The sequence below is a fragment of the Gambusia affinis genome, linkage group LG05 (genome assembly GCF_019740435.1).
Source record: "Gambusia affinis linkage group LG05, SWU_Gaff_1.0, whole genome shotgun sequence".
Classification (NCBI taxonomy): Eukaryota; Metazoa; Chordata; class Actinopteri; order Cyprinodontiformes; family Poeciliidae; genus Gambusia; species Gambusia affinis.
The window spans coordinates 28,895,168-28,907,649 of record NC_057872.1 but is presented as its reverse complement, the minus strand read 5'-3'; positions in this window follow the sequence as shown (position 1 = coordinate 28,907,649).

The window sequence follows — 12,482 nt, the reverse complement described above, 5'->3', positions numbered from 1 at the left end:
AGTAAAACTAATAGAGGTGAGTGAAAACTATTTACAACTTTGTTTTTGTACTTTTTTTAAGGGAACTGCATGCCACTGCAGTCAAAGCTGCATAAATATTTAATCATATTTTTGTATTTATTTATCCATTAGATACCATTTATATGGTTGTCAGTTGTCAGGTACATATTCGAGAAAAAAACCAAAAAACTTTAGGGTTTGCTAAAGAACACTCTTTGTGCCAAATAGTGTTAATATGTTTTTTTGTAAAAGCTGCAAACTAAAAATTTGACTTTCTGCTCAATAATTTATATTCACTGGTTGATTTAACAAAACAGAAACGTCCTGCGGTGTTTGAAAGCCTCACAGTGTGACAATCCTCTGGAGAAAACTCAAAGGAGAGCTGCACAACTGGAAAAAAACGACTCAGTTCACCTGAAAGAGACGTAAGCCTTTAGCTCATAACATACATTAATAAAGTCATACTAATTAAAGTAGGATAAGGGTATTTTTGAAGTGGATTTTCTTTTCTGAAACCATTGGTTTAATTTGTTCCTTCAGAACCAGTCAAGTCTGAAAAGATGAAATTAATAGTTTCCTGCAGACGCTGGCTGCCTCCCAGACTCCCAGACCTGCTGCTCTGCTGCTCCGCTCCTGAGAATATTAATAAAAATGAAAAACCTGTGTGGCTCACCTGTGGAAACACTCTGTCCCTTCTGATTTCTCAAAACAAATCTCGGAGAAATTCATGCACAAAGATCAGATGCTGAATATTAATAGAATAATCACAGAGAGACTGAGACTTTGATGCTCCCTGGATGATCCGGTCTGTGTTGCTGCTCAGAGTACTGAGAAGCTGAAAAAGAAACATTTTTAAAGTGTAACTGCTATTACTGATGCATAGCTCACCTCTTAGCCTGAATTTAGATAGTTTATTAAGGAAACCTCAGTAAATTTTTAGCATATTATCATGAAACAGGCGAATGTTCCTAAAGTAATTTAAGTTCTGGTGTACGCTAACTGCACACTCAGTCATTTTCATTAAATATGAAAAGTAAATTCAAAATGAAATCTGTCTTAAAGTGACAAAATGATATGATATGACTTTGAGAGAAACTTCTACATTGTATTGATGTTGAGTCAAGCTGAAAGTTGACCTCTTCACATGTCAAGAAGCATTTTACCTGCAGATGAGCAAACACACACTAATGCTATGTTATTGCATCCTGAGCAATAAAATGTTTATTTCTTGCTTAAAATGCAATGAAATAAACATTGATATAATGCAGTAAAATTCCTAATGTTGTCTACTATTAGACAATATTTATTAATACAATTGTTTTTCAGCTGTATCAAAATTAGTGTATTTCGTCAAACTGGAGTGGAAACACTTTATTAGCGTCACACCAGTCATGTGAAAAACAACCGGATGAAACTACTGGCGGAAAAGGCGAAGAAGACAACAGGAAGTGGTTGGCGGATCACGACACGGTTTGTTTGTGATGATTTGCTAAGGCTGAACAAGCTTATTCACATGCAAATTTAATTGCATTTCTTATTTAATGGAAACACCACCATTGCAAAATTGTGTGTGTTTTGTTTTTCTTGTCCCACATTTGCCGAATATTGACAAAGTTTTGCGGACATTTGTAATGGAAGCGCAGCTAATGACATTAAGATCGTCTCTGATCTGGTTGTCTGTTGTCTTAACCTGAGGTGATCTGGCTTTATTCTGGGATGATGAATAGATAATTACTTTTCTCAGTGTAAGCCCACTGTGCGGCCTTCAACTCCAAACTGTCTGCAGCATCACTATGAGTGGCAGGTAGTCAAAGCAAGCAGGCGCCATTAGCGAGCTGATAATAGAGGATAATTGCAGTAATCATGTTGGTTTATGAAAGGGGATCCTCATCCTGCATTACACCAGTGCTGGATGCTAAACCTCCAGGTCAGAGAGGAGCTAGATGCTCTAATTACTTTGTGGCCATGAAACTGTGAATATTTTACATAACTGAAAAGCAGGATTTTCTTTTTCACCAGAGGCTAAAACCAAAGACGACGTCAATGTTCAGGATCCAGTGAGATTGAGCAGAAGGTTTGGAGAAGAGTTCAGTTTTAAAGGCTTCATGAGATTCATGCGTGCAACATGAAAAATTTAATGTTCAGTTCAGAAATAAAATGACAATTTATTTCACAATTTGAGGTGACAGGTATTTGATTTAAGTACTCTGCCTTTAATTAGTAGTAACTGTAAAATCATAAACTGTCCCCTGCTTTCCAACCTGTCACTGTTTTATGACCCAACATTGCTTCTTTTCTCCCCATACTTCTTCATTTTTAGTGAAATGCTGCAGAAAATGCTGTCATGATCGGGAGCAAGTTTCTGAATAAACTGTGAGTGGAAAAAAACTTGAGCTTTTGTAAAATCTTTAGAAATATTAATCCAGAAAAGCTTCAAAAGTCTTACTGGTTGATTTTATTCACCAGAAAATAATTTAAAAGCAAAATTACCGCATGCTTTTTAACATTCTTTCTTTTGTTGTAAAAATCTTGTTTTTTTTGTTTGTTTTTTTTGTTAGTTTGGGCAAGTCAGACTTTCTATGTCAATAAGAAAATGAAACATTAAAGAAAAGTAATTACCGAGACCCTGCAGTGACCAAAGGAAGTAAATCTAAATGCGTCTTTGTAACGATTTCTTCATTCTCAACTCTTTCAATGCTTTACTTTACTGTTGGGGTTATTTTCAAACGGGAAAAACAACCATGAAGAAAGTAAATCTGAGGTAGCTGGAACAGATTTACGGTAAAAGTCAATGAGCTGGGCATCAGTCTCCATGACAGCTTTCAATGGCTTCAGGCGCATCAGGAAAGCATTTCATTGAATATTGTGACAGTTTCTGAAATTGAAAACTGAAACTGCTGCTTAAATGAAAAATGACAAGGGGAAAAAAAAGAAGAACAATTTTTTCCCGAGCTACAAATTAAATTGAACCATTTATGTGACGGTTTTGACAGTTTTTCTTTGCAAAAAGCAGGAGCTCAGTCAGATTGGGTGTGAAGTCACTGTGAGCTCTCCTGACATAACCGTTCATTTAAATTAGGTATGGGATTTGACTGGGCCATTTTTTTAAAATGCTGGCTGTATGCTTAGGCACACGATGGTGTTCAAAAGTTACAACATAAATCTGATGGGTTGTGTGGGGAACAAATGCCAACTATCCTTCGTAGCAGTCAGTCAAATATGCTAGAATTTTCTGGGGTTAAATGTGTCTTTCTAGTCAGTTCTTGTGTGAACTATGTACTGATCCACATGCAAACAGGTGTTGACTACAATTAAAAACAGAGAAAATGAGACTCCGGCTACAGCATCTAAACACAACAGCAGCATTTTGTTCTCCTTCTTCACCTTGTTGTTTTCTTCCCAAACAACAAGTTGGCACACTACCGCCACCTGCTGGACAGTCTGAGTAACCTTTAAATCAGTTGATCTTGGTTTGTCTTCATCTACCATCCAGGATTGCCTCATATTTAGATCCTCCCCATTAAGGAAGGATCAAAATATGAGGGCATATAAAAACAAAAATATCATGCGTTTGCATATGTCTGAAAATGACCCAGCCTTGACATTTACTGTGGCACACATTGAGTTTGTGGTGGTCAAGCATGGTGGGATGGGTTTGAGATCCCTGGTTTTCTCATGGGTAAATCTTGCAACTTTATTTTGCTCAGCTCCGACTAGTTCAATTTATTTATTTTATTACTTTAATTATCCATCCATCCATTTTCTGTTCACCCAACCAGGAGGGTTGCTGGTTCCTCTCCAGCTACGTTCCTGGCGAGAGGCGGGGTTCACCCGGGACAGGTCGCCAGTCTGTTCCAGGGCAACACAGAGACATACACAACCATTCACACACACACACACACACACACACACACACGCACACACACACACACACCTAGGGAGAATTCAGAGAGACCAATTAACCTGACAGTCATGTTTTTGGACTGTGGGAGGAAGCCGGAGAACCCGGAGAGAACCCACCATGCACAGGGAGAACATGCAAACTCCATGCAGAAAGACCCCGGGCCGGGAATCGAACCCAGGACCTTTTTGCTGCAGGGCAACAGCTCTACCAACTGCACCACTGTGCAGCCCATTACTTTAATTAGTTCTTGTCATTTTCATTTTATTGCAGGGTTTTATATTTATATATTTATTCCTACTCATGGCATTAACTTAGCAAAATGTTACCTCTTCCCACATCAATATATGTACATAAAGCAAAAAGGGACAACCAAAGCAATAAATGTTTGATAAAAGAAACAAACTTTCCAGACCTCATCAATTTATTACAAATTTTCTTTCCAACTCTCTTTTTCCAATATTTGCTGACACAAGAACAAGAAAATAAATGTTTGACTAAACAAGCAAAACCTACTTTCTAATGAATAGATATTGAAAAAAGTTCAAAATAAATTATTATATATGGGGAAAACAAACAAGTGAATCAGACTATTTTGAATATAAACAAGAATAAAAAGCATGATATTTGCTGGTGTAGTGTAAAGTGCTTTCAGTGGTCAAAACGATTAGCAAGGCACTGCATAAGTTCAGTCCATTCATCATTTTGTTTCTTTGATAAATCCTGTTTTTTTTTTTTTTTGTTTTTTTTTATACCAAACATAAAAATGCTGATTTAATAAGTTTGGATTTCTTCAGGGTTCCCGGGTGTTAAATTAAGGTTAGAATCACATCTGTACATAATATTAGATGATAATTGTAATCCGAATTTAATACTCCGGACCCTGAAGAAGCCCAAACTTGTTCTGTCTGGTTTGTTTGTTATAAGAAAAAACAGTCTTTATCAAAAATGAAAGGAACTGTGTGATCTTTCTGTTAGAAAAAAATATTCAATATAGTATAACAAAATTAACAACAAAAAAAGTGCAATTAACATGAAAAACTGAGTAGAAAAAGTAAAAAAGAAGCACAATCCATGAAACAGAGAAGATAATCAGAAATTATTAGTTAGTGAGGAAAATCGATTCTTAAATGAATACATTGCTATAAATAGAAACCTGTGTTGTTGAGATAATGTGTAATCTACTAATATAAAAGAGAAGAACGACAGCGTGCGCAACATCTACAGAGGCTGTTGACCTCAACACAGTTATCCTGGGTTCAATTCCAGGTCTACGGTAACCTGCTGCATGTCAGTCCCTTCTCTCTCCTCCAAATCTCCTGTTCAATTACTGTTAAATAAAAAACTAAAAATATGCTGGCCACCACATTGTGCTGAAAAAAAATCAAGAAAATACAACTCTTTCGTTCGCTCTTATTCTGAAATAATAAATAAGTTACTTAATATACTTACACACATATACATACATAAATGCATACACACATATACATACATAAATGCATACACACACATCCCCTGCCACCTTATCATGGTGGAGGGGTTTGAGTGTCCCAGTGATCCTCAGAGCTTTGCTGTCAGGGGCTTCATGCCTCTGGTAGGGTCACCCAATGCAGACAGGTCCTAGGTGAGGAACCATTCCAAGTGCAGCCCAAATACCCCTTATGATGAGGACCACCAATGTAAACAGTGATCCCTCTCCCGGACGCGGGTCAACGGGGCCCCACTCTGGAGCCAGACCTGGAGGTGAGGCATGTTGGTAAGCGCCTGGTGGCCGGGCTTTAGCCCCGGGAGCCACGTCAGGCTAAACATTAAATATTTAGTTTACAAACTACATTTAGCATTGAGCTAAATATTTATTTAAGCTTAAGATTTAGTGACCAAACTATCTATATGATATTGAGCTGAATGATAAGCCTTGAGCAAGCTGAATACTTAGCTCTGAGCTAAGTATTTGGCTAACAAGGCAAATATTTGTCTCTGAACTAAATATTTTAGTTCAGACTAGTTTGGAGTATTTTACGGAAGAGGATTAGGGCCACCAAAAAGAAAAAATAAGAATTCTGACTTCAAAGTCAGAATTCTGAGATTAATTCTGAGATTAATTCTGAATTTATTTATTTGTTTATTTATGCATCAAATAACATAAATAAACAGCATTTCGCTGGTGGAAATGAGCTGCAGATCCGGACTGGAACCGGAACCAACGACAGAGACGGCTGTCAGTGAGTACAGGGTTTGAGTTGGTGCTGGTGCTTCAGAGTCAGAAAGTCAGAATTCAGAATTCAGAAATTGACTTTAATCTCAGAATTCTGACTTTAATCTCAGAATTCTGACTTTAATCTCAGAATTCTGACTTTAAAGTCAGATTTTTTTTTTTTTTTTTTTGGTGGCCCTAATCCTCTTCCGTAGTATTTAGCTCCAAACTAGTTCAACTTTATTCACACTCAACCATTTGTTGGGTTTCATCAGCTGTGACTTTCTCAAAACTATAAACTTCAAAAAATAAAAACTTGTCTTCTTTCAGCGATTTAATAACAATTTCAGTTCAAACTCTTGTGAAATATAATTTGGTTATGTTCATTTTTAAGGCTACGGTGCAACATGCCTCAACAGATTTTTAACTTTTGCTAACAAAAAATGAACCAAAATGAGCCCAGTTATTTTGGCTGTATGCAACAATAAAATATATTTAATAAAATAATTAGAGAACTGGCTATGTGCCCAAGAAACTAAGGACGAGTCCTGTCAGTATTGGCCCAAACAGAGCAATAAAGGAGTGGCTAAGGCAGCACATGAAGGTCGCAAAGAGTTTAAAATGATTCTCCAGATCTGAACATCTGTGAATGGATCTGAAACTTTTCTAGGAACCAGAAAATCCAAAAGATTTAGTTCCTGTAAAAGGAAAGAAAATCCCTGCAAGCCAGATCGGTGAACAATGAGACGTTTCCATGGTGCCAAACTAAAATTACTATTTATGTCAGAGCTGTTATTATTACCTGCGGAGCAGAACTATCTGCTCCACACTCGTCATAATGGAGCCCAATCAGGAGCTCATTCAGCGCCAGGCTGGACACATTCTGGCTCAAACCTTTGCCTGTGTGTGTGTGTGTGTGTGTGTGTGTGTGTGTGTGTGTGTGTGTGTGTGTGTGTGTTTAGGTACTTTCTGTAGCCTTGAAGGCAGAGTGGCTGAGGCTTTTTTTTTTCTAGTTTATTTGGCTCTCCATCACACTGTTACTTTTGTCTCCATCAGGTCTGTTTGGGCTTTCATGCACTTTATAGTAATTTATCTGATTTGTCACTAAAGCCATTCTTGTTCAAATTGTTTCAGTAAAACTTTGCTCAATTGTAAATGAATTTCAAACACATTGCTCTGCATAATTAGGAAACACTCAGGAATTGGATTTGCGATCATAACCTAAGCTAACAAGAAATGCAAAGCAAATGTGATTTTAGCTGTGTTTATTTCTTCAATATTTTAAATTTTAAAAACATTTTAGTGTGCTATAGTAGCACAGCCGTCATTCAATTCAATTCAAAAATATTTTATTTATCCTGACGGGAAGATAAATGTTGTAACTCACATCATCCAACAATCTTCAGTGAGTTGTCTTGTAGCCCAGAAGGATCTGAATAGCAGTCAACGTTCCAAAGAATCTGAGGAGGCTTCTGACTGAAAACTCTTGTCTTATGACTGTTCATTGGTCATAACATGCTAACAGATTTGTTTCCCAACAGCAGAGATAATATTTGTCCTGGATGACATCAGTTGTTGGCAGGAACTGCTAATTAACCTCATTTGTTTCTGCTGCTCTTCTTTAAATCTCTGTCTTTCTGTGTGGTGCTTGAAATGTCGTGTTATAAACAGGGTTGGTTTGTGGAGAGCTTAATATTGCAGCATTAAAATGTGATAAACAACCAACAGGGACAGCTTTTCATGCAAATTGAAAGATGAAGAAATTTCATCTGAGCTTCTTCACCAGCTCCTCATTTATTATTATTGTTGAAATGTTATTTTTTACAATCAGAATAATGTCTCATTAAATCTGTCCTTTCAGCTGTTTGAATAAAAAATGTCCTTGTTTTGATCTAAGGTGAGAAATGTTATGATAATTGGTTCATTAAGTATTCAGGTTTTTCAGGTACTTTGTTTTGAGGTCACTCTGCTCTTAACCTAGAACCAACAATGAGTGAATGACCCAGTCTTTTGTTGGCATTTGTGACAGTAGTGTTAATATTTTAATTAAAAGATTATTTTTTTTGCAGCTCAACACATGGTAATATATATATATATATGTAACCCTATCCGTGTGAGATGACACCTCGCTGTTCCTTAGACTCTGCGTTGTGTTTTCTTTACTCGTTGTCGGAAGGAAACTTAAGGCAGGAATCGCACACACACGGCGGTTGAGATCGTGGTTCAGACCGTTTATTCGGACCAACCGACAGCGCAGCGGCTTCGCCTTCAGAATTCACAGCAAATACTGCGTGTCAACATAAGTCTCAATAATGCAGTTATGGGTTGGGTTTTTTTTTTTTTGGTTTACAGATACAGCATATATATAAAAAGAAAAAAAAAAAAAATAAAAAGGAAGAAGAAGAGGAAGAAAAAGACAAAACTTTACAAAACTAACTACTTGGACATTAAAAGTAACATTTGGCTACATTGAGGAGCTGGCGGTCAGTATTTCTTACCTTCTGAATTCACAGCAAATACTGACCGTTGTACGGCCAGCGAACCGTAACGGACGCCAAGTACGGCGTCCTTCAGCGGACACACTTTACCAACTTCCACAACTCAAAGAACAAATCTAACATTTTGGTGACATCCGTATATATATCGTCCATTTAATCAAACTATTTACTGTAATCGAAACCCAACCATTAAGCCACGTCTCGTCATTACAATTTTTCTTTTCAAATAACCAAATATTATAGTTTGTTCATATGAAAAAAAAACTTTTAAGCAGTGCTTGCAATATCTTTTCTAAATGATAACAGCTAATCTCCTGTTTTCATTTGAATAAAAACACGCTGACACCATCTTCGAAATTGCTAAACTGATTTAGAAAATGTTGAAAAGTGATGCAATTTGCATAAATATAGTAAAAAGAAAAACTGATTCTTTGTGTAAGTTTGCAGTTGTCAGTCACTTAAGAAGCCTTAAGTGTACTCCTGAATGAAGGCACATTTCCATTCAAACCTGTGTTCACAGACAGACAGACAGACAGACAGACAGACAGAGCTGCAGAGCGTCGATCTGGAGAGAAGCGAGCTGAGTCATTACGACTGTTTAGCGAAGATCTGTTTATAATAGCCGTCTCATTGTCGGGCCACTGGAGAGTTCAGTGGCTCGGTTCCGTCAGTCAGTGTAATTATAGTCTGTGCTGTCCGCTCACTTTTCCCTTCAAAACATTGCAGCAAAGCCTTTACCAGAGATTTTATGACTTTTTAATTGTTTCTGATGGTGGAAGGATTATGTAACTTCCAATTTGTTCGAGCAAAAGTATTTGTGCTTGGATGAATGGATTTTCTGGTCATATCAAATAGATGTATTTCGCAAAACTGCAATGGAAGGTTTTTTTTGCGCATCACAGGAGTCATGTGATAAGCAGCCGGACGTTACTACTGGTGAAAACGACGAAGAAGACAACAGGAAGTAAGATGATGAGGGGGTTGGACAGTGTGCAGCTGGCTCCACCAGAAGTTTGAGCATGGGACTTCCTCACAGTTCATAAAATGTTGCGTCTCATTCCAAATTGTCATTTCCATAGTTCTTCTGTAAGGGAAGAACTATATTTATTTTGTTACTGTCATAACTTTTTAATGACATACTGTGTGAACAAGCTTGTTTACATGTGATTTTTATTTCATTTCTTATATAATGGAAACTCCACAAGTGCGAAATTGTGTTTTTTCTACATTAGCAGATTATTGACAAAGTTTTGCGCATATTTGTAATGGAAACGCAGCAACTGAAACAATACTTTAAATGGAAAATGAGTTTGTCTCTTTAACAGTGATTTGTGTTACCAGGTCGGGTCCCAACATGATGTGTAGGAGAGTGCCAGACAGGCTGTGAGTTTGCAGATTTTCACTCATTCACACCTCTAGCACTTGGTTTTAAAAGTGAGTCATGCATTTATAGGCACATAATAGGTCACACAGGGGTCAGTTTTAATGCTACCCAGACACAGTTAGTGCTGACGCTTAGTAAAGAGGTCTTTTTCCGGTGGGAAGGTCAGGGGGTCAGTGCTCAGCAGCTCAATTTGTCCTAGAGCAAGGCATTGTACCTATAATTACTTAGAAATCAGTTCAAAAGGTTTGGTGGGGGAAAAACCTAAACTGATTTAAGAAGAAGCTAGTGGTTAATAAAAGCTGTGATTTGGCAAGTTTCTGTTTCTGATTCTTTGAGTTTAAAATGACATCAATTTGTAGGACCAGAGGGAAGTTTTCTTTTTTTGTTTCACCTGAATGAAATGTGTTCAGCTCTGGTGGGCGGTAAAAGTCACCGAGGTGCAGGAGTTTGCTCCCGAGTGGAGCTATTGTCATTATGTGGCGACATTAGAGCTGGAGGTGAGTCTGAAGACACACGAGGTGAGAAAAGGAGGCAGTAAAGTATGAAATTAAGTTCCCCCGGTGATGTGGGCAGCAATACGGTGGAAACGTACATTCCTCTTGCTGTAGCCAGTTAGAGTGTGAAGGGTCTGCGGATGTCCAGCTTGTTTTCCATTTCTCCTGGCTGTGACTGTGCGGTTGGTATTGTTTTTACTATATGAGTCTGTGGGAGTTTCTGTCAGCATAGAAAGTGTCTCAGAGGCAGATTTGAAAAGTTTGGCATCTCTAAATCAGTGGTGGTGTCGACACAGAGGGAGCTAAAAGCAGCATTTCTGCCATTAAATTTAAAGTATCTTCTTGAAATTTAAAATTAAAAGTCTTGCATTATAAAAAATTAAAGAAATAGATTGTAAACACTTAGCTTTTAGTTTAATGTCACTCTGTAATTATTTGTTATATTAATTCACAATACAATACAATATTTTCACTCTTCTACTGTTTCATCTCCAATAGCTATAGAGGCAGAATTTACCCTTTTTTAATCAACACAATCAACATGTTGCTGAAATATTTGATTTCCACTGATGAGTCAAAATTCACACATAAACCTCTGAATTTGCACAGATATTGCCATGAGACTAAATTCCAGCCAACAGCTAAGTATGAAAATGCTAAAATAATATTCTGCATATTTAATCCCAACGCTATTCAGTAAACCATGAAAAGGAAAATATATTTGAAAGAGATGGCCTTGGATGAATCCAATGGAAGGTCCAACAATTAAAATTTTATTAAAAGCAGGCTAACTTCACATGGAAGTATTTTTTTAACTATGCATTTACTTTCTACAAAAAAAAGTGCAGAATTTTTTGTTTAAAAAAAAAAAAATTACCCAAATTTTTACACTAAATGATCAGACATGTTTTACATCTAATATATCGAGCCCAAACGTTTGGGTATTTTAATGAGGTAGACAAACACAAACCATTTTTAAAATGAATCTTTAATAAGAATTAGAAATATAAGCTTATAATAAAAGTGAAGGTTGATTTACAGGGTCATCACTTTTCTAAGCACAAAAAAGGTGTTTTTATTTCCTTTAATTGTTTTTTCTAAACTGTTTAATAATACAATTTAAGCAATGACAAAATATGCAGTCAAAGTAAATATTTTAGTGATCCCTTTGGTTGCACTAAAAGGATAAATTGAAGCGAACCCTTAATTTGACATTTGTTTATTTTGGATTTTTCTGCATTAACATTTAAAACCATTAATATTCTAGGACTCATTAAAATTTCTGTGCCCTTATTTGTAAAAAAAAAAAAAAGAAAAGAAAATTATTGAAATGGACAAAAACAGGTTCATACCGTGTTCTATACTTTCAGAATTTGGATATTTTAAGGTTCATTACTCAAAAAGAAAATCAGTCTGAATAATTTATACTTCACTATATTTTAGTGCATTTTTATAAAATGCTTGCAAGTTATTTTTCTTTTTGCTCCTTTGGAAGTTAAAACTTTCAATCTATGAGGCAGTTTCTCTTGTTAAAATGAAACATAAGAGCAGAAATAATACTAGCCCAGGGAAAACATCTTCATTGTTTTTCATATTTTTTATTTCTACATTTGCAGGTTTTGTTCTGCTCCTCAGTCTGCAGCGTCTGATCTGATTGACCTCACTATAACCTGCAGAGGTGAGTGAGGACAGCAAACATGATCAGAAAGCACAAAACGAAGTTCAAATTTTCTTCCAACTTGAAATCCTCATCCAAAATTTATTCCAGCAGTTCAACTGAAAAGTGAAACTCGTATCCAAAAGCATGCAGAACAATTTAAAAGAACATTCATGGAAAGTTTGGTGCAAGAAGAGTTCTGCCCAGATCCTGAGTAGTCATACTGTTAAGTTTCTTTAAAAAATAAACATAGCTGGTAGCCTCATTCATCAGGAATAAAATGACTTTTAATATTTAATTGCATAAATTGACTTAATTTGGGAGAAAAATTTGTTTTTAATGAGATTTAGGGTA